The sequence below is a fragment of the Rosa chinensis genome, chromosome 1, assembly GCF_002994745.2.
Source record: "Rosa chinensis cultivar Old Blush chromosome 1, RchiOBHm-V2, whole genome shotgun sequence".
Taxonomy (NCBI): domain Eukaryota; kingdom Viridiplantae; phylum Streptophyta; class Magnoliopsida; order Rosales; family Rosaceae; genus Rosa; species Rosa chinensis.
Genome location: NC_037088.1, coordinates 7479738 through 7506148, shown reverse-complemented (window position 1 = coordinate 7506148; position 26411 = coordinate 7479738). Strand labels below are relative to the sequence as shown.

The window sequence follows — 26411 nt, the reverse complement described above, 5'->3', positions numbered from 1 at the left end:
GAGATTGTGGGCTAAGTATCGACAATCTCGAGATGAAGATCTTGAAGAGCTGTGTACGACTAATGCTCTTGTGGTAGCAGCAGTCGCTGAAGCTGAAGCTTCCTCCTGATCACGATGACAGGATTCTCAACCGGGGCGTGCACCGAATGAGGAGCGGTTTAGGGAATCAAGAGGGAAAAACATGATGGAAGATTACTTTGTGGAGCGTCCAGTTTTCAGTGAAGAGATATTCCGGACAAGGTACAGGATGAGTCACAATGTGTTCAACCGCATCTCCAGTGATCTTTGTGGTAGCGACCCGTAGTGGGTCCAGAAATCAGATGCTGCAGGCAAAGTCGGACTATTTCCCCAGCAGAAGCTGACATGTTCCTTAAGAATGCTTGCTTATGGTGCCAGGGCAGATCAATGTGCTGAGTATTGTCGGATGTCTAAATCTACCTCCATTCAGGCTCTGAAACTATTTACAAGAGGAATCATTAATCTGTACTTGGCAGAATACCTCAGGGCTCCTAATCTGGCCGACCTCAGAAGACTTCTCACCAAAGCTGAGAGAAGAGGCTTTCCTGGGATGATTGGAAGCATCGACTGCATGCACTGGCAATGGAAGAATTGCTCAACAGGTTGGGCTGGAGAATACAATGGTCGAAAACGTGTGCCCACTATCATCCTCGAAGCAGTCGCTTCTTATGACACATGGATATGGCATGCCTTCTTTGGAATGCCTGGATTATGCAACGACCTCAACGTCCTTTCTAAGTCCCCGTTGTTTGACGAGGACACCGCTGGTCGAGGCTCTCAGATCCAATTTCAAGCAAATAACAGGATTCACAATTTTGGGTACTATCTCGCTGATTGTATCTATCCGCAATGGGCGACTTTCGTAAAATCAATTCCAAGACCTACACGACCCAAGGATCTGAAGTTTTCCCAGGCTCAAGAGGGGTATAGGAAGGATGTCGAAAGATGTTTCGGCATTTTACAGTCGCGCTTTAGTATTGTTCGAGGAGCTGCTCATGGCTGGGAAAGAAAAGACCTTCGATACATCATGCTGACTTGTATTATATTACACAACATGATAATCGAGGATAAAAGACCAGATGACAGCGATGAGGATTTGGATTCCGATGAAGAAGAGGATAACAATATAAGGCCCAGGTTTGGGAAAGACCGACTGGTGATGACTTCGATCCTGTTGGTAGAGATGGTTATTACTTCAACGGATTCATGGATCGATACGATGCCATTAGAAGTGCAAACAGTCACTCAAACCTTCAAGGGGATCTGATAGAGCATTTCTGAAACGTTCAAGGCAACATGGAGATCTAGATCATAAATGAGCATTTTTTTGGAATAATTGGCTAATATCTATGTTTTGTTATGTTTGTGTGCTTTGAATTTGGCTTGTATTATGTTTTGGAAAGTTGGTGTGCTTTTAATTTGGCCAATGTCTATGTTTTTTATGTCAATGTGATTTGAATTTGGCTTGTATTATGTTTATTATGTACTATGATTTTTAATATAAGGTGTGTGCTTTAATAAGGGGAATTTCCAAATACAACTTTTATTTCCTTAAATTGTCGCTTACATAAATGAAAAGCTAGGAATAAGTACAATACAATTACAAACATGCAGATTGTGGGCTAATTATTTAAATCATAATCCTCATCCTCTCTAGAAATCCAATTTGTGTTTGAAGGCTCATCATTAGGGTTAGGGTTAGTGGAATCACCCGTAGGGAAAGGTGAAAATTGTGGTTGTGTAGGATATCCCCCGGGGTAAGGTGGTTGCGGATAGCATCCACCGGGATAAGGGGGTTGTGGGAAACCACCGGTGAAGGGAGGTGGCGGGAATCCACCGGTTAAGGGAGGTTGTGGGAATGCATCGGGTACGGTGGTTGTGGGTATGCACTGGGGTAAGGAGGTTGTGCGTATGCACTACCAAAATTTAGTTGTGGGAATGCACCACCAAAATTGGGTGGTGGATAGTATCCATCCATAGAAGGTGGCGGCTGCTCTTCAAGATCTTCTTTCTCCGCTATCTTCTTTTGTTTTCTTGACCAATAACGCTTTTTATTTGGCGTCATTTTACTTGTATCAATCTCCATAATACGCTCTTCCCTCTCTTTATTTCGCTCTTCCCTCTCTTTAATTCGATCTTGCCTTTCTTGAAATAGGAGTTGCTCTATTTGTATTTCGATTTGCAAGAGGATACATGCTCTTTTCTCTTCCTCTTGGAGACTTCGAGCGAATTCGTCATCGAGTTTTATCTTGCCCTTGGTTGCCTCTATTTGGTTGTTGGCTATACTCTCGAGACTGCTTGACAAATGACTTTGATCTTTTGCTGCCTTTTTTCCTTTCCGTATTGCTTCTTTCGCAGCCTTCCTGCCTTGAGGCCTCACATTAAGATATGCAGTTTCACCTGCAATTACCTCATCTACATCCATGTCCAAGTTGATGGGGGAATTTTCAGCAATTGGTTGTGTGTGCATATGTTGATTTCCTTCATTTGATGTTCCTCCGGATGTATGACTAGGGATGTCTTTAAATTGTGCAAAGCCCTCCACAACAACGTAATTATCAAAGCTCTGAAAATTGTGTCTTTTGTCCTTCCCAGTTTTTCTCTTCATCCCGGCATGCCGCATGCCACAATTTATGTGCTTCATCTTGCTACATAATTAAAAAAAAAAATGCAATTAGTACAAATAGAACGATATTATGAAGGGTCATCTATTATAAAAGTCATAATTTTAATAAGAAATTATCTCACCGTTTTGCGTTAAAAATCAATAAGTACAAATATAAACATCGTTGTAATTACATCATTATTTATCAACTAATTATCTTAATTGTAACGAAAAATAATTACTACAATTAAAATGATATTATAATTACTAATTATTTATCAAGCCATATTTTACTATAATGTATCAATAAGATTTATCAACAAATATGAAGGTCATAATTTTAATAAACCACTATCTCACCGTTTTACAATAAAAATCAATAAGTACAAATATAAACATCCTTGTAATTACATTATTATTTATCAATTAATTATCTTAATTGTAATGAAAAGCAATTACTACAATTAAAACGATATTATAATTACTACATTATTTATCATGTAATATTTTACTATAATGTATCAACAAATTAAATGATTTATCAACAAATACATACCTCATCAACCGCATTCGAACCGCTCTTGTACCAATGTTTCGTTTGCGTTAATGCACAATGCCACTCAAAGAGTTCTACCTTCAAAATTTTCCACCTTCCCTGCAAAGATTGGGTTGATCGGCTTTTGGGCCAATTTGCGTCAAAGTGTCACTTCACGAGCAACCATAAGTCGTTTTTTTTCTGATTTGTGCCCACAGCCGGACATTGGCCTACAACTTTCCAAGACTTGCATAATTGAACATCTTCCTTATCAGTCCATCTCCTTTTGTCTTGGGTAACCTCATCTTCATTTTGATCTCCCTCTTGTCCGGCGACTGGACGTGTGTTTCCCCTTTGTTCGGCCATAGTGGATAATGAAAAATATGGATGATGAGAGCTATATAAAGAGGAGGAAGGTGTAACTATGAACTCTAGTATTTTGGGTGTGAGATGTTAGAAAAAATTGTAGGTATTTATAGAGAAATTTTTGGTATAATTTTTAGAATTTTTTACAAATTTTTTTCTGCCCGTTTTCTTACCGTTACCTATGTTAGATTCATATTAATTCCTAGCCGTCAGATCCATTTTTTCTGTTGATTTGGTCGGCCCAGATTTCTTGACCGTTGGGTTCAAATTCCCAAAGCAGCCAACGGCAGAAAGCCACGTGGCGGTTGCACTCCCATTAATTGTCGCTACGCGACAAAAACAGATCCTCCTGCTGTGTGATTGGTCCGTGCTCTTCACGGCCTCTCTTTCGCGCTTCATGCACTGCGCTGGCCCATGTGACGTCAGCCACGATCAGAGGCGGGCCGAGGTGGCAACAGGCCAAGCCTGGGCAAAGAAAAAGGCATGGGCTTGACATTTTTCTTACCCTTGGTCAAACAAAGCCAAATGCTGCCCAGGCAAAACAGGCCCGGTGGAGGGGAAAAAAGGAGCTTGCCCAGTCAAAATCAAGGATTGCTGAGGTGGTGCCCGGGCAAAAGAGCACCGGTGCACTTGCTGTTAGATGGACAAAAGGTGATTGGTGGGAGACAAACCGCCTTTGGTGGAAGACAAGGTGCAAACTATACGTGCAGGAAACACGGACCAATAAGATAGAGTAAAGGAGGATTAGTTAGTTTATTCCTAACAGTGTCCGAGTGCTATGAAATTATATTTCTTTTTTCTTTTTTCAATTTCTAATTTTCCTTCGATTGGGAATTTTGAAACCCTAGACCTTTGGAGGGGCTGCCAAGGTGTTCGTTGCCAGTGGAAGTGCCCTTATGTGATGAGTGGGACAATTGGGCGCGAAATCAGCTTATGGCTGCTGCCTCTGACTTGCTTGGAAAGGTCCATAATATTCAGGTATTCTCTCTTTTTTCGATTTTGCCTTTTCATATTTCGTCAATTTATTTATGCTTTGCTCTGATTTTGCTTATATAGGCACACAATTTTGATATTAGGTAACAATATCTTAGAAAATGTGATTCCTTTACCATACTGGGAACCTAAGAAGCTTTATTTGGTGGTGTGAGTGTTTCTACTGAAGAATACGGAACGGGAACTAAGTGTGAATCATGATGGGAGAGAGAGAGAGAGAGAGAGAGAGAGAGAGAGAGAGACACACACACACACAAGCATGTATAGTGGTTCACCTTGCCCTTGAGGCAAGGCTACGTCCACTTAGAGATTCCACTAGTAGTGAGGCCAAGTAGCCTTTGTAGTGATACAAGTATAGGGATCATGGATCCATCCCTTCTAAGAAGGGGAGGACTTCCTCTTATAGCTAAAGGAAGTCCCCATCTAGTTTACATTTCCGATGTGGGACATAATACACATATTGCTTCTCTTGAAGCCTTTTGGAGAGCATGGGAGAGTAGCCTTTCGACTAGATACCGGCCGACCTCCACCATGGCAACCTAGCTCGGGTGTCGGTCTACCGGATGCATGTCATAGGCAGGGCTAACCATGCCGTGGGGCCCACCTAAGAGGTCGTTGCTTATGCTTGGCGGTATGTGATATAGGTGGTATGTACAAGTCCCCCAAGTCCCCGAGTAAGAGGCGCTTCTTGGTTGGGGAGTTTAAATGTGATGCCGCCAAGTATGAGTGATGACCTTGTTGAACGCCATACCCATACTAGTCCCCCAACTCCGTAAGTAAGAAGGGACTCTACGGGTATGTTGGTGCCACGGGGCCCTCATTACGCTAGTACCTGCACATAAGATAAGAGTGTACAAAATACATATTGATTGCGCTAGGGCAATCTAAGTGACATTTGAGTCACATGCATCGAGGTGCATGAATGTTTATGTGAGATGCATGTTACACAATGTGTGTATGCGCGTATTATGTAATGTTTGACATACGACGTATAAGTCGAAAATGTATGTGGTTGTGATATCATACAAAGTGCATATGATGCATAGATGTGTGATGAATACAATGATATGTATATGTTGTATGCATATGATGAACACATGTTAGGACCGGGAGTGTAGTTACTCGCCGAGTCCCCCAAGTCACGTATTTAGTACTTAGGTTACGCTCGAGGATGCCCGTGAGGTTGAGCATAGAGCTCCGGTATTGTAGTAACTATTGACAATACTAGCGAGACTATGGCGTGACCATGATAGTCCCCGAAGGATAGGTTAGAGGAAGGAACGCTAACTTAATTAACCCGAACGTATAAGCCATAACCAGATTGTTTGGCTTATGTGTAACGGGAACGTAAGAGTTGAGCTCGCTCATGTTGAGCAGGTGTGAGTTTTGTTGTATGGTCTTATTAATGGGATGTAAAAGAAATTTAATTGTTGCGATCAACAATAGGTGAAAAATTTCAATATTTCCATTAATAGACCATAGCACGAAAAGTATGAGCGTGAACCCCGATGATAGTCCCGGTCAGGTACTATCTCCACTTGTGATAAGTGGTATGAATAAGTCCCCCAAGTGTAGAGAACGCTCTGGAGGTGAGATGACTCAGAAGCAAGGGATTGGACCTTGGCTAACCCCGCCTCCGGTACCAAGTGGGGTTTTCTGAGGGCTTGAGCCTATGGTACCCGATGGGGTAGAATGAGGATTTGGGTCTCTGATACCCGGAAAGGTAGATTGAGGACTTTCATCCTCTGGTACCCGGAAGGGGTAGATTGAGGACTTTGAGCCTCTGATACCCAGAAGGGTAAATAAGGACTTGGGCCTCTGATACCCGGAAGGGTAGATTGAGGACTTTGAGCCTCTGGTACCCGGAAGGGTAGATTGAGGACTTGAGCCTCTGATACCCAGAAGGGTACATTGAGGACTTGGGGGTACCTCGCCTGGGGCAAGGATTTGGATACAAGGGACTGGACCTTAGCTTTTGTAAGGGAGCTACCCTTTAGTTATCCCGTAGGGGTATCTCGCTCGAGTAGAGGATTTATGAGGGCCTGTGGGCCTCGTGTGCCCGGTGGGGTAGATAGGCTTGAGCCTTAGCACCCTATGGAGTAGATAGGCTTCGAGCCTCTTGTAACTGTTGAGGTGAATGAGGGTTTGGACCTCGTGTACCCGGTGGGGTCATGTGAGGGCATGAGCCTCCTTAACCCAATAGGGTTGAATGAGGGCAGGTAGGCCTCCTTTACCTGGTGGCGTGGCCCCAGGCAGAATGATGATTGTAGCCTCGTAACCCTGTTGGGGTACCCTTTGGGTTTGGCCTCCGGTACCCGGTGGCATGGCCCCGGGTAGGATGATGGTATTGTGCCTCGTAACCCCGTGGGGGTACCTCACATGATTGGAGCGGTTTTATGCAAGGATTTGACCTTGGCTTACCCCTTGGGGGTACTGCCCTCTGGGTGAGGATTTTAAGTGCCGAATGTATGCATATGATAATTTTAATTGGTTGGCAATTAAATTAAAGCATATATGGCATGTATGTTTAACATGTACTTGTAGTGGAAATGTGAGTAAGAATTATGGAGACATTCCAAGCATGACATAAATATCTAGGCATAGTGAATATGCTACTAAGATCGTCACGTTTTGTAAGCATGCTTAGATAAAGGACTAACGAAGCATGTAAAGCATTGAATTTTGCTCAAATTGAAAGTGTAGATGAGAACTTATCTTGTGCTAAATGGGGGAGATGAAAATTGGGATTGACCCGAGTACCAAATAATGGTGGAGTGATCCAAACATGATGCTTCATGTAATCGACAAATAATGATCAATAGTCTGCTTGACTTTGTTCGTATAAGGAGGTGCCCGATTGAGTGAGTGTGACTTCCCAAAAATAAACAAGTGATTAGCGACTTTATCTATTTAGATTAAATGGCTAATTTAAATATGATATGCTTGTATAATTTGTTGGCGTTTTGGATGACTATTGCATGCATCATTGAAATGGCAGAGTATAGCATTAAGATGATTAAAATAATGCATGTGTGGCCGAGTTAATTGGCTACCTCCACATTTAAACCTTTTCGCTCTTTGATGGAAGAGTAAGCAGATACATGCCTAATTGCACGGTGGCGTGAATCCAACAATGGATATAGTAAAAAGTTGTGAGTGTACGTAAGGTACATATAATTGTATATATTACTCCTTAGAAGCTGTTGATAGACAGTAGCTCATATAGGAGTTCAATTGTGTAAATAGAAGCATGTGGCCTTCATTGAATTAAGGCATAGTAGATCATGCATTCAATGAAAATATGACTAGTAGGCTTAGCAGCTATGTCATTTGAAGGTATGCTTCAGTGCTTGTTAGCAAGTGATATATGAATATTGAATTTAGATAGACATATGCAACATATATGCACGAAGTGCCATTGTCTAAAAGCATGAATGAATACATAGGACAGAAATCATGTTGGTCACCTCCATGATTATACTATTCAACGGGTTCTATCACATAGGCACGTGTATGTACGTATATGTATATATATTCAGAGATTTGTATGGTGGAATTGCATGTGCACCAAGACAAGTGTTCCCATGCGATGTGATACGTGGCATCAGTTTAGTATAATGGCAGATTATTGGTAAAGGAAAACATGACAAGTATGCATGGTAGCATGTGTGTCAATTATGATAGCCCGAACGAGTAGTACGAGTTGAAATACTTATCTTGCTGGGAGATACACATTTGAAGAAGTGTTTTGCCAGAACGAGCACACTGGGCCGGTACCCGGAGAGTGTTTATGCAGGCGACACCGGGAAGATGAACTTGGAGGCACCGGGGAGATGAACTTCGAGGCACCGGGAGATGATCGTGGAGGCACCGGGAAGATGAACTTGGAGGCACCGGGGTGGGACGAGCTACAGGGGTGGGATACCGATAGCAAGAGCTGGCAACTACTGGAGCGGATTTGCAGGTGAACTTGGAATCCAAAACTGCTGGTGCCGGAAGCTTGGAAGGTTTTTATTTGGTGCTTGGAGAGAACTTGATCAAAGTGTGCTTGGAACAGGACCAGCGGGTACCGGGGGCTCTTTTTTTTTTTTTTTTTTTTTTTTTGAACCATCGAACAGGATGGGCTTCCAGAAATGCTTCCTTTTTTTAGTTTGTTGCGATACCGCTGAGTATGCATTAATCAAAGCACCAGTGAAACCACCACGCTGAAGCTCTCGCAAAGTACAGATGCCGAGTGGCAAAATTGATGCCGGGAGGGATGTTCCGCTGAGACTCGTGGTTAGTTACCGGGCGGGAGCTAGCCGTGAGGTGATGGAGTTGCCAGTGAGTCACCGAGACATGCTTCTGAGATTGATATCAGTGCCGAGACCGAGACCGAGTGGTGGGTCGCCGGAAGATCATCACTGCTCGAAAGAGGCACCGGGAAGTTGGGGTGCTGGAAGCATTCAAGTTGGGTCACGGAGAGGTGGAGAGGTTACCAGGATTCAAATTTGGTTCCATTCTGGTAAGTCACCGAGAATGGAAGATGTTGCCGAAGACATGGATGGGTGATGCCGGTGAAGAGAAGCTTGGCTACTGCTCTGCTAAAAATAACACGCAATTTAAAACCCTTTTTGTTGTCAAGTTGTAGTAGTGAAAGTAAGGGATCGGTCTACGCCAAGGATCAAGGGTTCACCTTCAATTTATGTAACCTATAAAACAAAGAAAACTAGAATGTTAAACTACAGTATGAAACAAATTGAAAAACACACAATTTGGGGGGATTGTTGATTAATTATGCTGAAAATAAAGTAAGAACAAATGATGAATCTAAAGTAAAGTTTGTGAATATGATGATGAGCAGTTAGGAGTTCATTATCCACCACTAAACACAATCCAAGTTCTAATTTTTCTTCCTATGTTTATTACTAAGTCATGAGAGAGAGATTGACCAAGTTACAAAGCTAGAAGCAAGCTAAGTACCTTATATTACTTCCCTATAATGTTCTAACAAGAACAAGCGCCGTTATTAGAACCTTTTGAAAACATGCAACATAGAGATCACAAGCGGCTCCTACATTTTGCAAGTTCTAAAGCATTAAGCACATATGGAAGGATGTCAATCTAAGTGTACAAACTAGTACAACAAGCGTGTCTAGTTGCATTCCTCATCTTTGGTACACAGTACACACCTAGGCGAGAGGTTTTACTACTTCGGTTAAAATCACAAAACTATTAGGTGAATTGCTATTTAACCTAGCACCAATTACATGCATATCCTATATGTTTGCAACCACATAAAACATACATATAAAAGACTCATCTAATCCAGAACCAAAGAACAATCTCATCGACAAAGTAACTAAAACATAGAAATTTATTATGAAACTTGAACCATAGTTTAGGTCTTCAAACTAGCCCCTAACACAAAAGTATTTAGCTACTCATTGTTCTAAGGTAAACACACAGTAACATATTGAAAATAAAAGGACAAAGTCGCAGAAAAAGAGAGTGAAGAGGCACGGTGGATGTTGCTTGAAAATGGATGGTCACGGTGGTGGCAGATGGCGACTTTGGTGGCTTCTTTTCCTTATGCTTGTATGGAGCTTCGAAAACCAGAGAGCTAGGGTGTTTTTAGGCGTGAATTCTGTATGATATCGTCTGCTTTTGACGCCAAGAAGCCTCCTATTTTATTGTTTACAAACCCCTAACTTTTCTCTTCAAAACCGGGTGAGTTCTCCTTATTCTTCTCCAATTCCACTTGCTTGGCTGGTCCACAATCTTCTGAACCTTCCTTAAGTCTTTCTAATAGTCTCTTGATAAGTATAATGCAGCAAAAATCCAATAAAATTCGTCCCAAAATTCCTAGAATATCTTCAGAAAATATAGCCTTTAATTCACTTTCCTTTCTCAACTAGGACTGATTTCCCTCTCCATGTTTGACAAGGGTTCCCAGCAGATTCGAAGGTGATATTCTGCCACATAATACTTCTGATGTCACCCTTCAAAACCGTAAAAAATATTCTAGAAAGCTTCTTGAAACGTGGCCCAACAACGGTCTTGAAAATGCTTCGCATAAAGACTAGTCAGAAATTCCAGATTTTCCTTATCCTCTGCTCATCTTTGCAGCATCGTAACGTCTTCATTACACCACCTTTCTGGATGATTCTTGATCCTAAACTACTCTACAACATATATTCTTAAATTCTGGGCAGAGAAATTCATGATTATCATCCCTTAAGTTCAGTATAAAAGTCCTTGAAAAAGCTTCCTGAAAAGCTGATGGAAACAGTCTTCTCGAGGATCCAACTTTGAGCACAGACTCCGGCTTCCTCCTTATCATTCTGGACCAACTCTCTGTCTTCAGTTATAGTAGAACATGTGATCTTCAAATATTGCCAGGCCTTTCTTCATAATTCCACTCGAAGGTTCTTCAAAACAGCTTCCCAAAACAGAAGAAAATAAGGCAGACTCTTATACTCTGTTTTCTGCTTCTCTGTAACTGTTTTTAACGCCAACTCTCTCCATCTTCTCTTGAGTTCAAGGACCAACTGAATCATCATAATCCATCCTTTGCATCACTACTTCATGTGAAGTGCCTTGATTTCCCCATTTTAGCTCTCTTTTCTCCTTAACTGCTTCTCAAAGTACCTAAGAAAATAACAAAGTTAAATTGATCTTTTTAAGGAATAAACTAAGTAAAAGTATAGAGGTTTGAACTATAAATTCATAGCATTTTATGCTCCTATCAAATTCCCCCACACTTAGCTTTTGCTAGTCCCTTAGCAAAAATCAAAACTAACAAGACTCAATCAAAACTAAACAAAAGACTCTAAACTCCAAACAAACTAGCCTTTCAACATTGTTGTCTCAGAAATCTCTTACTTTCATAGCATCAAGATTAGCATGCAACCAAGAATCAATCATGAGTAATTCAAGAGTTAATTAAAACATATATTCCACATATAAATATGTAAGACACGGATGTGACAATGGTGATGGATGGAGCTCAGCATGTATCCAACAAGTATGATTCAAACCTCACAGGATTCATCACTCTTTCTTCTCTCAGATCAAGGCTAATGCTTAAAAGCTTTTTCACTCAAATATGTGTGAGAGATGATAATATTTTCGACAAACAAAAAGCTCACATATATAAAGAAGGAAAGGCTATGTCAAAATATATGCATTTTTTTTTTTACGATCTCATGAAGGATACCAACTACTTGCCCAACGGACCGAACCATATGCTCAACTCTTGTAACCAATCTCCACAGATCAAAGGCTGCCCATCTTAAGGATCAAAGAGGTCTTAATACAAGGTTGTAATGGGGCCAAGGTTTAGGGGTTTATAGAAACGAAAGGGTAAGGAAAAGTCACAAAGTTTTCTAAAAACTTAGTGGAGCTTTCATTGAAGCATTGAGACGTCTTCTTCTGGTCACCAAGGCATCTTGCAACATTGAACTTCTTGTGTGTCTTTATTGAGGGTGGATGTCATTGTGTTGGGCCCTTGCTTCATTCTAACATTTCTTTGAACACTTGTGGAATAGGACAAAGACCAAATTTATCGTACTTAGGCCTTCAATTTCAAAACAAACTCCTTATCCACAATGGGGGGACTAAAATCCACAAATGATTGCACTTTTTTTCATTGCCGTACACACTTTTTTCATTCTTCATTTTTTTTTTCGGCATACATATAAATTTTTTCACATGGACAAGTCATTCCCCCACACTTAATCTTTCTCATCTTCCCTTTTGTAATGCCTTCAAAATCTTGTCTGTCTCGTAAATTAGCTCCACTAAATCCTTAGAACAAGGTAGAGATATAGCTATACTAAGGTTCAAGGGTTAGGATTTTGAGGGTGATGAAAGAAAAAGGTTTAAATGTAGGCTCAAAGGGGTTTATCTAGGGGAGTCCCACGATGGGCACAAATATGGACACAGGTTATTTTTGGCTTTGGTGGAAATTCCTAGGTGCCTTTATCCTTTCCGAAATCAGGGACATGTATTGATAAAAGTTTCGACCAGTACAAGAGCAAGTTCTAGTAATCTCTAGAGTCCGTCAAACTTAATCTATGTCAAGCAGTCAATCAAATAGAAAGATAATGAGATCACTAAGCATCGCCAAGAAAATAAGAATATATTTTTCAATAATCACTCACAAAGAATGGCAAATAGGCTCAAATTCTCACAAGGGTTATTATGAATCAAAACTCATCATCAACATGCTCAATATTCTGTATCAAGGTCAACAAAAACCACATCTACTACACATTCATATGCTTTATATATATCGTAATTAACCAAAGAATTCTTTTAACATCATCTCAATACTGTGATCCTCTTTTATCCATAATTTCAGAGATTAAGTTCATCCCAGACAGTTGAAAGCAACCTAAGACTCGAACAACAAAACAAAAACTGAAAACAAGAACTAAAGACTCCAAAAGAAAGAAAAATAACTAACTATTGAAGGAATATCGATTTAGTGTGCCTTATCAAACTAGGAGTAGCAATAGGAGAGAAGGTTCTAGATTTCCCAATCCTACACGGATTGGTATTCCTTGTAACATTAGAACTAGCACTTTGTAATCCCTATATATAGGGCTCCTATTCTCAATAATAATAACACATCTCTCTCATCAATCTCTCTCAAATACATTATACTTAAACACGTTATCAGCACAACTCTAACCACAAAACTGAAAACCAAAACTCATTCACAAAGCAGCCCCTAGCCCGAGCTAGCCGAGCCTTCGCTGCAGCCCGAGCGCCCGTGTGCTTGCAACCTTGCACAGCAGCCCCTGCTGCCCCCTCCCTGCAGCCCTGCATTCCAGCCTGCTGCCACCGAAGCATCCCTGCTGCGCAAACAAGCCAACGCACACCCACTGCATCTTTTTCCCGTTCCTGTGCACATCCGTCTTCTTGCAAGCCTCGAAACGTCTAGTTCGGAAGCTCAGATCGAAAAACTTTCTTCATAAAAGTTGTTCGTCTCTGTCTCTTCCATCTAACTTCCGAATTTCAGCCTTATCGGAGTCATATTAAGATCTGTACACCAATCGAGGTACAAGCTGTTCAGAACAGAATCTGCTCCGAATTTTCACCAAGTAAGTATTCAAAAGAGTAAGTTTTGAAGTTCCTGTAATTTCAGAATTTATATTCCTTCTTCTTTTCTCGGGGACTTGAAAACCTCCCTTCTTCTACATCCCACCTTTCTTATAACGTGGGTTCGATCTTTGAGAAAAGCGGAATCGTGGGGATTCACGCAATTAACGAACTAAGAGCGTTCGTAAGACTTCGGACTAAGAGAGTCCGTAAGCATCGATTAATGACCATATAAACATCATTGTTTCGGTCTAATCCAATTATTCTTGGAAATCGATTTCTTGGTAGCATAGCTCGGAAATCTTATTATTTAGTTGTCGTGGAAGCATTGGCTCTGAAACTAACTTGTCCCTATTTCATCTCTCGAGATGTCAAACACGAACAAACTCGATTTTGTTCCATTGGATTATGCAGGCAAAGGATATTTATACTGGGCCATTGACATTGCGACCCATCTTACTGCCCAAGATTTATTGCATACAATCCAAGAGCTTTGTCCTATAGAAACAGCTCCAGACCCTCAAACTGAGAAAGATAATTCCAAGGCACTTGCCTTTATGAAACGTCACATGGATAGTGACCTCCAGTTTGAGTTCATAAATGAGGATAGCGCTATAAAGCTTTGGCAAGCGCTTCGCGAACGATATGGCAATATTCGTGACTCCATCCTTCCGAATACAGAAGCAGAATGGAACGATCTTCGCTTCTCTGAATTTGACACTGTCATGCAATTTTATTCGGAAGCTCTCAGCATCAAAGCAATGATGCGTCTCTGTGGAAAAACAATCACAGAAGACCAATTGATTGAGAAAACCCTCAATACCTTCCCCGTCTATGCTATGAGGTCCTCTGACTTATTCCAGACTCATGTAAATGCAAGACGGATCATAAGTTTCCAACAGCTTATTGCAGCTATGGCCACTGCTGAAAGACATGGCAATGAACTTGTGAAAAGAGAAATTGATAGGCTTCAAGATAGCTATCAAGAGCATCGTCCTATGGCTAGAGAAAGTCGCCATCGACGTCATGATCCATACGATCGAAATGCTCAAGAAGGTAATCGCTCAAGGCGACAATCCCACGACCGTAGGAGGCGTGATTTTGAGGGAAATAGGGTTGGAAACCATGGAGCCAACGTTGGCCATGGGCACCACTTTCCAACGCCACCAGTCCTAGGGACTATGCATATTGCGCCAATGCGCCTCAATCAAGGGAGAATCCTCTTTATGGTGTCTATTTCTGATATGGAACGTCTGATCAATGGACCTGAATTTGCAATGTACCTACGAAGGTAGTCGCATCATGGTGATCAAGACTTCGAGTTCACAAAGACTTTAAATCTGGCGATGAAGAAAAAATACCGCAGATTTTTATTTATAGTCTTTTATTTTTCCAAGAATTATGTCATGGCAATTATGCCTTAAATCAATAAAATGACTTATTGTATTAACTCTTTCCCTCTAGGCGTACTCAAGAGTACTTGTGATGTCTAGGCAAGGTTTGATCTGAGAGAACGGTTTTAAAAGTGAGCAACGCTCCACCAAAATCTCGCCTTACCTTACCTGGTCACAACTAAATTGAAATTACCGAACGGATAGAGTGACTACGATTTGTCTACGATTTGATTTTTATATTGGATTAGATTATGGTCACGAAACTTTGGTGTCATCATTGGATATTATTAATAAAGTATCGATTTATTTTATCTCATGTCGTAGACATGTTTTTCGAACTTTATTATTTTAAAGATATAAGAGCCAATGGTTTTCATGCGGAAACGCATTGTGAGAATGGACAAGAGTTCCTTTGCATCACCTCTAATGACTACGGAAATAAACGAGTATTAGAGAAACTTATGTGTCGATCTAGTGGGTTGTATGCAACCACTATTCGAATCATTGAATCCAACCATGTCATGAGAGATGATTTATGGGATTCCGACACATATAGGCTTTGGCACGACCGTTTGGGACACCCAGGTCGTGACATGATGATCCGTATCTTAAAGACTTCACACGGACATCCCTTTTTCAGAACGTAAAGAAGTCAAACTCGGTTTTTGGACACCGAAGGAGCCCCTGCGCCTCACTGAGCCGTTCACCCCAAAATCCGGCCATCCTTGGCCGGCGCCGCCATCCCCCTGCGGCCTCAGGGTGGCATTGACTCCACCAAGGCTCCTTTGCCTCCAATTTTTACTTCTAAGGTCCATTGTGACTTCATGGCTCAACCAAAATCCTCATTGGTTGTTTCCAAAGCCCATCATTCGTTCTGCAAAGCCTGCTCTTTAGCAAAGTTAGGATCGAGACCATCCTATGCAAAGGACACCAAAGAAAATATACCATTCTTGCAAAGAATCCAAGGTGATATTTGTTGACCTATTCAACCACCATGCGGACCATTTAGATATTTTATGGTGTTGGTTGATGCATCGACACGCTGGTCACATGTCATGCTATTGTCCGCAAGGAACGCTGCATTTGCTAAACTCCTAGCACAAATAATTAAGTTACGGGCTCACCACCTTGATCATCCCATTAAGTCTATAAGATTAGACAATGCTGGGGAGTTTACATCAAAGACTTTTGATGATTATTGCATGTCCATTGGGATTGATGTTGAACATCCTGTTCCTCATGTTCATACCCAAAATGGTCTCGCAGAAGCCACCATTAAACGACTACAAATGGTTGCTCGAGCATTGGTGATGCGTACCAATCTCCCTATTTCTGCTTGGGGCTATGCAATATTGCATGCAGCTGTGCTTATTCGTCTGAGGCCCACTGCCACTCAACCCTTCTCTGCGTCCCAGATGGTTACTGGGTATGAGCCTGATGTCTCACACTTACGCATATTTGGGTGTGCAGTCTATGTGCCTATTGCGCCGCCACAGCGCACCAAAATGGGTCCTCAAAGACGATTAGGCCTTTATGTTGGATATGATTCTCCAACGATTATCCGCTACATAGAACCCTTGACAGGCGATCTCTTTACCGCTAGATTTGCGGATTGTCACTTCGATGAGATAGTCTTCCCGTCGTTAGGGGGAGATAGGAACATAAATGTTCAACAGGAACGACAGGAATTGTCGTGGTCTGTCCCCACTATGTCTCATCTTGATCCCCGAACCACACAGTCAGAAATTGAAGTGCGGAGAATTCTCGATCTTCAGAACGTAGCAGATTCGAGGCCTGATGCGTTTTCTGATATCACTAAAGTGACAAGATCACACATACCTGCTGCAAACGTGCCTGCAAGGATTGATGTCCCTAAAAGTAGAGGACATGACGCCAACTCAAGAATGCATGAGCATGGTGCCAACGTCCTATCTCTCAATGATGGTGACGTTATGGCTAGGCCCACGGCTCCCGCCAAGAAGCGCGGGAGGCCCATAGGTTCGATGGATTCTCGCCCAAGAAAGAAAGCGAGTTCGGCACAAAATAATCCATTAATCATCGATGTAAATAATCCATCTCATGAGAATATTCAGGATTATGGTTATGTCCAAGAGACATCATTGGGGGACGCTCCAATGTCAGAACCAACTCCAGAGAATAGAGAGATCTCCATAAATTACACTAGTGTACATGAGATGATGGATAGAAATTCTATGGCGATTGATGATGCATTTGCATATCATATTGCAAAAGGAATCATAGAATATGATGATATCGAACCTCGCTCTGTTGAAGAATGTCAACGAAGAGCGGATTGGCCTAAATGGAAAGATGCGATCCAGGTTGAATTGGATTCACTAACAAAGAGACAGGTATTTGGGCCTGTAACGCAGACACCCCCAAATGTAAAGCCTGTTGGCCATAAATGGGTCTTTGTTAGAAAGCGTAATGAGAAAAATGAGGTGGTAAGATACAAAGCCCGCCTTGTGGCGCAAGGTTTCTCACAACGCCCTGGAATCGACTACGAGGAGACATATTCTCCCGTAATGGACGTTATAACGTTCCGCTACCTTGTCAGTTTGGTAGTTTCCGAAAAACTTGACATGCAGCTTATGGATGTGGTTACAGCATATCTCTATGGGGATCTAGATTCAGAGATATATATGAAGGTTCCAGATGGACTTCAATTACCCAAATCAAGTGGCTCTAAACCACGGAGCGCGTTTTCAATAAGATTAAAACGCTCACTATATGGATTAAAACAATCCGGACGGATGTGGTATAACCGTCTAAGTGACTACTTGATTGGGAAGGGATATATTAATAATGAAATATGCCCATGCGTGTTCATTAAAAGAACAAGTTCCGGATTTGCAATCGTAGCAGTTTATGTCGATGACATGAACCTAATTGGAACTCTAGATGAGTTGAAGGAAACTGCTAAATACTTGAAATCCGAATTTGAGATGAAAGATCTTGGGAAAACACGGTTTTGTCTCGGTTTAGAACTCGAGCACCGTAGTGATGGAATCTTGATCCATCAGTCTGCATATACTCAGAAAATCCTAAGGCGCTTTAATGAAGATAAAGCAAAGCCTACGAGTACTCCCATGATCGGCCGTAGTCTTGAGCCCGGAAAAGATCCGTTTCGTCCAAGGGATGAGGACGAAGAACCATTAGAGGCCGAGGTGCCCTATTTGAGTGCAATAGGCGCATTATTGTACTTAGCTCAATGCACAAGACCGGATATCTCATTCGCAGTGAACTTGTTAGCTCGACATAGCTCTGCGCCGACACGCCGCCATTGGATTGGTATAAAGACAATCTTTCGATACCTAAGAGGTACGATTGATATGGGCCTATTCTATCCCTACAGAGAGAAGGAATGACGGAAAATTGGGATTGGACCCCAAAAGGCAAAACGCCCCCGTCCATGGAATGGCCGCCGGCCATATTGCCGCCGCCGGCGCCGCCACCGCCCATGGTGGCCGGCGTTCTCCTATCTCCCTCCATCAAAACGACAATGATGTCTTGATGGGTTTTGCTGATGCAGGGTACCTCTCTGACCCTCACAAAGGTCGCTCCCAAACTGGTTATGTCTTTACCATGGGAAGCACTGCGATATCTTGGAGGTCTACAAAACAGACCCTTGTTGCTACTTCCTCAAATCATGCAGAGATTATTGCTCTACATGAAGCTGTACGTGAATGTGTATGGCTAAGGTCTGTAATTCGACACATTCAAGGAAGTTGTGGTTTGAAGTCTACCACAGATGAACCTACATGCATTTATGAGGATAATGCAGCTTGTATTGAACAAATGAAGTTAGGTTTCATCAAGGGCGACAACACCAAGCATATATCGCCTAAGTTCTTTTATAATCAGCAACAACAATCACTTCTAAAGATTGAAGTGAATCAAATCCGATCAGAGGATAATGTAGCGGACTTATTCACTAAGTCGTTACCTAAATCCACCTTCGAGAAACATGTGAAGAGCATCGGATTGAGAAAGTTATCCGAACTCCCACGATTATAGCAATCAGGGGAGATATCGACATCAGGGGGAGTTATGATGTCTACATGTTCGATCTCGAAGAGTGAAGGACGTGTTGTGCTCTTTTGTCCTTCGACCAGGGTTATTTTTATGGACATTACTTCGCTAACCAGCCCTGGTTAGCTTGGGCTGACCATGGCCAATAATAGATCGACACGTGTATGAAGTGGGACAGAGGCCAAAGCATGAAAACAGGAGATAATAACTCAGCCTGGTTGCATCGACCTCCGCCTCTCCTCATCGTCTCCTACCCATCTCCTCTGCCAAATCTCTCAAACCCGAATCACCGCCTTCCCTTCCTCCACCCGCTACGACCTCATCTGTGGTGTCCCCATCTTCCAAATTGCTGAACCTAAAGCAAAACTCCAGGTATAACAAAGTTTAGTCAACAACTCCAAGTACACTAATTACAATTATCATGACAATGTTGTGCCAAAGATCAGAAATTGAAAGTAGGCAAAGTTAAACCCCTTCACTGGTTTTGAATAGACAGAACAGAGAAGCGAACAGACTCAATAGTTCTAAGAGCACAATCAGAAAGCCAGATCAAGATATAGAGAGTCCAATTCCAATTCTCCAATAAAGATACAAACTTGTTCATCTATTCTCATCACAAAACAAAATTTAACCAAATTCTCAATTCTCAATTCTGAAAACAAAACTTGTTCATCTATTCCCAATTCTCCAATAAAGATACGAACTTGTTCATCTATTCTCCTCACAAAACAAAACCCAAAATTTTATCTAATCCAATCCACCCAAAATTTCAGGTTTTCGGGACAGAGAGAAATGAAATCAAACCCATCAAATCAAAATCACAAACCCAAAATTTGAGTTAATGGGCACCACCCTCCCCATCGCCACCTGCATCAGCATCTCCCATGACATCCCCATGGCCGGCTGCGGCTGTGTTCCAAGAATGGGTCCGATTAGTTCTATCGCGGTGGTCGACGCTTCAATTGGTCGTCGAGAACGAGTGGGGTAGCCGTGATTCGCGCCTCAAGACCGAGCAACTCGTCTTCGATGTCCTCTCCTGGGTCAATCACTCCACCAGTAAGCTTTAACTCGTCAAGCTCTCTCTTTTTCTGGTCAAGGATTTCAAGCCCGGCCAGGTCTACCTCATCATCAAGGACCTCATCACCAGCAGCGCTTCCATTCTCGAGACCTTCGTGCCGCTCAGAGTCGTCGGGTTGAAGGCCAGTGACGCCGTCGTTTCGATCGGCCGGGCTAAGGAGTTATTATCTCCTGCTCTTCATTGCTTTGGCCTCAATTCCCACTTCATACACGTGTCGTTCTATTATTGGCAGTGGTCAGCCCACGCTAACCAGGGCTGGTTAGCGAAGTAATGTCCTATTTTTATCCCACAGGGTTTTTGTTACCTGGCAAGGTTTTTAACGAGGCAACAGATGAAGCGTCACCACCAAGTTTGAAGCGGCACAAGGGGGAGTGTTGAAGGAATATCGATTTAGTGTGCCTTATCAAACTAGGAGTAGCAATAGGAGAGAAGGTTCTAGATTTCCCAATCCTACACGGATTGGTATTCCTTGTAACATTAGAACTAGCACTTTGTAATCCCTATATATAGGGCTCCTATTCTCAATAATAATAACACATCTCTCTCATCAATCTCTCTCAAATACATTATACTTAAACACTAACGAAATTTATTATTTTTTTTGGATTTTTGAAAATTTTCAATTTTTTTGGTTCTTTTTTTTTTTTTTTTAATAATAAGACTCAAATTGGATTCCCTTCCCCCACACTTGAATCATACATTGCCCTCAATGTATGGCAAATTTAATCAAACAATGCATAATAGAAGTGTAAAGAGAGGAAATAAAAAAAAAATTAAAAGAAGAAAGGTGAGAAAGTTGATAGAAAAGCTCCCCTGTGTAGACCTCCCAATGCTCACGACCTTTGGAGATGACAAAAAAAGACCCCAACCTCAAGACCATAAGGTCTTGACTTCCTAACGTAAGCTCCATGTGAAGTCTTGTTGCATCTTCGGAAACCTTAAGTTTGTGTCGGCAGCCCATGTTCCAGGTCCCATAATTTTTCTATGCAGCGTCAGATGATGATGATACCACTTGGAAGTGAAAGTGGAGATTGCGAGCTCTCTGTGCATATGTGGAACACCTTCTAACTCCAAGCGGTTTGAAAGTTATAGCCCTATAAAGTTAGAGAAAAAGCAGAAATTGGAACAGAAAACCTGGCAAAGTGACCTCTACCTACTCAAACCTTTATTCCGGGAGCATCACTGGTCCAATGGACGAGATTTTTGGCCTGAAGGTAGTAGACATATAGATCTGTGAGTCCATGTAAAGAACTCCTCATTTCAACCACGGAAATATGCCCAGTTTTTCTTTTTCTGTGACACAACTGCACAGTTTTCTGTTTTACTGAGCTGACCTTACTGCATTCAAACTGGAACTGGGAACGCATATGAACTCCGAATCCAGTTCTGTAAAAACCTACAGAAACTAGACTCAAAGATATTTCCATTCATATATGGTACATCTTCTGGTTATATCTGAGAGAAAAACGGCAGCAGTCTAAAGTAGACTGACTGTGCGACCTGCACTCTGTTTCGCGTACAGCTACGAGTCTTTCCTTCACTTTTCCTTCCTATCCGACCTGAACACACACTAAACACATCAAATTGAACAAAATTTGAATGCAAATGAATAGAAAAAGGTAAAAGATTGGGTTGCCTCCCAACAAGCGCTTGAGTTAACGTCTTTCAGCCAGACGGTGTCTTCTCTCAAGTTTCAGAAGCTGGGGCGTCGAGGAGGGGTACCTCCTCAACATCATGCTCCACAAAGGCCTCATAGTAAGGCTTGAGACGATGGCCATTCACCTTGAATTCATTGCCAGTTGTGTCACTCCGAATCTGTATAGCACCATGAGGAAAAACATGAGTAACAATAAATGGACCAACCCATCTAGAACGCAACTTACCTGGGAATAACCTTAGACGAGAATGGAAAAGCAACACTTTTTGACCCACAACAAAAGTTTTCCCTTGAATCATCTTGTCATGAAAAGCCTTTGTTTTCTCCTTGTATATGCGTGCATTTTCATATGCATCATTCCGGATTTCTTCAAGCTCATGGATTTGCAACTTTCTATGAAGGCCGGCTGCATCAATGTCCATATTGAAGTTTTTCACCGCCCACCATGCCTTGTACTCGAGTTCAACAGGAAGATGACATGCTTTTCCAAATACAAGCCGAAAAGGAGACATTCCTATTGGTGTTTTATAAGCAGTCCTATATGCCCACAATGCATCGTCGAGTCTGTGGCTCCAATCCTTGCGGTTAGGGTTCACAGTTTTCTCTAAGATCCTCTTGATTTCTCGATTTGACACTTCCACTTGTCCACTTGTCTGAGGATGATAAGGTGTTGAAACCTTATGTGTGACATTGTATTTTCGAAGCAAAGCTTCAATTGTACGATTGCAGAAGTGTGATCCTCCATCACTAATGATAACTCTTGGCATTCCAAACCTAGAAAAGATGTTAGATCGAAGAAAATCTGCAACAACTCGAGAATCATTAGTCCGGGTGGTTTTTGCTTCCACCCACTTCGAAACATAATCCACAGCAAGAAGTATGTAGAGAAAACCTTGAGATGAAGGAAAAGGCCCCATAAAATCAATACCCCAAACATCAAAAATTTTGACAATTAAGATTGGAGTTAAAGGCATTTGATTTTTAGGTCCTATAGTTCCAGTTCTTTGACACCTATCACAAGACATACAGAAAACATATGCATCTTTGAACAAACTAGGCCAATAAAAACCGGATTCTAACACCTTAAGAGCTGTTCTCTTAGCACCAAAATGACCCCCACAATTTTCAGTATGACAAAATGATAAGATATGATTAAATTCATACTCAGGTACACAACGTCTTATCAACCCATCAACACCAAATTTCCACAAGTAAGGATCATCCCAAACAAATTGACGAGCATTTTTCTTTAGTTTATCCTGACTAGCTCGTGATAGAGTATCCGGAACCTTTCTAGAAACAAGGTAATTAACAATATCAGCATACCAAGGCTCACTTACCTCAACTCTGAAAAGTTGTTCATCCGGAAACATCTCCACCAAAGGAATGGCATCACTCTCTTGTACCATGCGACTTAAGTGGTCTGCTACCACATTCTCGCATCCCTTCTTGTCCTTGATCTCTATATCAAACTCTTGAAGCAAGAGGATCCATCGAATCAACCTAGGCTTAGCATCCTTTTTAGACAATAAATACTTCAAAGCTGCATGGTCAGTATATATAATCACTTTAGTTTGAAGTAAATATGATCTAAACTTATCAAGAGCAAAAACCATAGCCAACAACTCTTTTTCAGTTGTAGAGTAATTCAACTGTGCATCATTCAAGGTTCTTGAGGCATAATAAATGGCATATGGTTTCTTGTCATTCCTTTGTCCAAGCACAGCTCCTATAGCATAATCAGAAGCATCACACATTATTTCAAAAGGTAAGGACCAATCTGGAGGCATGATCACAGGTGCATATGTCAAAAGATCCTTGAGCTTCTGAAAGGCACGTTGGCAATCCTCACTCCACACAAAGGCAACGTCCTTTTGGAGGAGTTGATTCAAGGGGCGTGCAATGGTGGAAAAATCCTTAATGAAGCGTCTGTAAAAACCTACATGACCAAGAAAAGAACGAACCTCTCTCACAGAAGTGGGAGAGGGTAAGTAATGCACAGCATCCACTTTAGCTTTATCAACTTCTATCCCTCTTGAAGAAACAATATGCCCTAGGACTATCCCTTGTGTCACCATGAAGTGACACTTTTCCCAATTCAAAACAAGGTTAGTCTCTTCACAACGATGCAAAACTAATTCCAAGTTTTCAAGACAATTTTCAAAAGTATTACCAAAAACACTAAAATCATCCATGAAAACTTCAATTATCTTTTCAATATAGTCAGAGAAGATACTTACCATGCATCTTTGAAACGTACCTGGTGCATTGCAGAGTCCAAAAGGCATACGTCGATAAGCGAAAGTACCAAAGGGACATGTGAATGTTGTTTTCTCTTGATCTTCCTCCGCAATGTGAATTTGATTGTAACCGGAATAACCATCAAGAAAACAGTAGAAGGAATGACCTGCTAACCTCTCAAGCATTTGATCGATGAATGGCAAAGGGAAGTGATCCTTCCTTGTGGTAGCGTTGAGCTTCCTATAATCAATACATACACGATGTCCTGTGATGGTTCTTTGAGGTACAAGCTCATTCTCTGCATTCTTCACAACTGTGACTCCAGATTTCTTTGGAACCACCTGCACGGGTGCCACCCATTTAGAGTCTGAAATAGGGTATATGACACCACAGTCCAAAAGCTTGATGACCTCCTTCTTCACGACTTCCATCATAGGAGGGTTGAGACGGCATTGAGCCTCTCTAGTTGGTTTTGCCCCGTCCTCAAGATGTATTCGATGAACACAAGTGGTAGGACTTATTCCCTTAATGTCCACTAATGTCCAACCAATTGCAGTTTTGTGAGCCTTGAGCACATCTAAAAGTCCTCTCTCTTGCTTTGCCGTGAGCTGTGAGGAGATAATCACAGGCAATGTTTCTTCATCTCGCAAATAAGCATACTTCAAATGATCCGGTAAGGGTTTAAGTTCAAGTATAGGAGCCTGAATCACTGAAGGAAGAGGTTTATTAGTAGAAAGCGGAATGGACAAAGTTTTAGGGGAGTACCTCAATTGTGGAGAAGCTTCAAGGGATGTTACGGTCTCTATCATTGGAGATTCAGCCATATCTTTTAAGTCTTCCATGGGAATAGCCTTTCCTTTGGAGTCTAAGCCAATGCTTTGCTCAATGGTGGTGGCTAACACGTCATCATTCATTGCTTCAAAGAAATCCTGCGCAAGAGTATCTAATACATCAATAGAAAAGCAAGAATGTTCATCAACTGGATACCTCATGGCTTCAAAGATGTTGAAACCAATAACTTCTCCCTCAAACTCCATTGTTAGAGAGCCTGCATATACATCTATTTTAGTACGAGCTGTTCTCATAAAGGGTCTTCCCAATAACAATGGTGTTGGACTTTGGGCACTATCCTCCATCTCCAAAACATAGAAATCTGCTAGAAATATAAGCTTATCAACATGCACAAGAACATCTTCTAAAAGGCCCTTTGGAAAGGCGTTAGACCTATCTGCAAGTTGAATAATAACATTATCTTTTTTCAATTCTCCCAAACCTAGAGATGCATAAACAGAATATGGCATAACATTGATTGATGCACCCAAGTCTAGCATGGCATTCTCAAACCTGTGGTTACCAATGACACATGGCACAGTAAAACTTCCAGGATCTTTGCATTTAGGAGGCAACTTCCTTTGTATGACCGCAGACACTTGCTCACTGACCTTCACCACTTCTTTTTCACGCAAACTTCTTCTTGTAGTACAAAGTTCCTTCAAGAATTTTGCATATTTGGGCACTTGCTTTATAGCTTCAAGAAGAGGGATATTCACTTGCACCTTCTTGAAAGTGTCTAAAATAGCTTGTTCACTTTCTTCTTGCTTCGATTTAGCAAACCTACGTGGAAAAGGCACAGGAGAACAAAAAGAATTAGTAATAACCGGAAGTTGAGAGCTGGACGTCTTACCTTTAGTTTCTGGTTTCGTTGGGGATTGCAATGAGTCTTCAATCCTCGTAGTCGCTGGGTCTGGGATTGCAAGTTCAGTTTCAATCCTAGAAGGGTCAGAAACACTTTTGTCCTTCTTCTGTGCCTTAGGGACGTCATTGAGTACTCTTCCACTTCGTGTTGTTACTACTTTGGCAGACTCAAACCCTCCTCTTGGATTTGGTATCGTGTTGCTTGGAAGTTTTCCTTGATCATGCAATTAATTCAACTTGTTGACACATTCTCCCACTTGTTTCTTAAGGTCTGAAATTTCCTTCCCTTGATTTTGCTGTGATTGAATGAGTTGTTGAGTAGAGGATGTCAAAGCTTCGAACATCTTGTCATACTTATCCAAGATTGGAGTCAATGAAGAACTAGAAGCTTGATGTGGTGCAGAGTTCTGTGTAAATCCCCCTTGAGGACGTTGAGTGAACCCTGGAGGTGGACGGTTGTTGCTTTGAGATGCTTGAAAAGGGCCCAAGACATTATCATTGTTACTCCATCGAAAATTTGGGTGATTTCTTGAGCCAGGATAATATGCATATGGATCATTCTTTACATGTTGTCCTCCTTGCTGAAAATTTCCCACAACTTGTACCTCTTCTTCCTCATATAATTGAGGGCAACGATCAGTATGGTGGCCTTCCATTGAGCACACACCACAAGCCATAGCTCCTTGCTT

General features: G+C 41.7%; 1 pseudogene; it reads left to right on the top strand.

Annotated features, from left to right (window-relative positions):
• The window catches only part of LOC121052836, a 37966-nt pseudogene that overhangs the window by 882 nt on the left and 10673 nt on the right, over positions 1 to 26411 (top strand).